The 1,036-nt window shown below is 38.3% G+C and overlaps 1 protein-coding gene across 1 annotated transcript in view; it reads right to left on the reverse strand.

Annotated features, from left to right (window-relative positions):
• Nucleotides 1-1,036, reverse strand: part of dnajb11 (DnaJ heat shock protein family (Hsp40) member B11) — a 14,077-nt gene that overhangs the window by 7,747 nt on the left and 5,294 nt on the right. The gene's annotated exons all lie outside the window — the stretch shown is intronic.

A 1,036-nucleotide genomic window follows, 5' to 3' on the forward strand; every position in this document is an offset into this window, starting at 1 on the left:
CTTGCTGCACTGCCCCCAAGTGGCTAAACACAAATTTAAGTTAAAGGGTGTTGGGGTCAGCACATGATACTGTCTTAACCCTGTCACAACCCTTTGAAATGAGATGTACGACGTACATGTGTAGACGTATCAAAGACAATTCTACAACTGTCATTAAGTCACTTCAAATGTTTGAGGGAATATTTAGCTCTTAGATCAACATTTCAGGGAGTCCTTTCTACAAGGCTACATCCAGGTTTCTGCAGGTGTCTACGGGTTAAATTGAAGACCATCTTGAGAGCAATTTAAGACCTATTTTACATCCATACTGGCAAAAAAAGTACAAAGGATCTGGCATTGGCTTCATGTCAGTTCGGTTTTGTAGTTTAAAAATGTGTAAAAAATAAGTAAGTGTAAAAAATTTAAAATTCAGACAGAAAATGCAACTTAATACAATTACAACTTCAATCAAATAATTTTTTAAGAACTGTTAAATTCCTATTTAAAACATTTTTAAGGCCTAAAATGTGATTTTAAAATTTAAACATTTTAAATTAAATGATTAAATGATGTTGACTTTTTAAGATGCCCCTGATCGCAACCTGACAGGCTTATGTCAGGGTAGAATTGTCACCTACATCACTTACAACACTCCCACACTTTCACCCAGCAGCTGCATCACTCCCTGGAGGTCAGGTTTTACTAATGGCCATGAACTAGACTCTGATGCCATCTGCTGGCAAATTCGGGGTATGACATGCCATCAGAATATGTAGAAATCTTTATTAAGAGTCAGTGAAAAGTACATTAACCCCCGGCACTCAGTAAAAATGGCCAAATAATTCACATTTAAGGCCATGATACTCATAAAATTGGGAGGCAGCGTTTGCAGTCGACTGTAAAAACAGACACATGGAGGAGAAAAACGTTTCGCCAGTCGGGAACAGCAACAGGGATGCTGATACTGTCTGAAGTCCCTTTGAGTGTTAAAAGTGTGTGAAACTAAATCTTTTCTACAGTGTGGAGGATGTATAAACTGCCACCCCCACCCACCCAC

The sequence above is a fragment of the Morone saxatilis genome, unplaced genomic scaffold, assembly GCF_004916995.1.
Source record: "Morone saxatilis isolate NCDOM2014 unplaced genomic scaffold, NCSU_SB_2.0 Contig5, whole genome shotgun sequence".
NCBI classification, from domain to species: Eukaryota; Metazoa; Chordata; class Actinopteri; family Moronidae; genus Morone; species Morone saxatilis.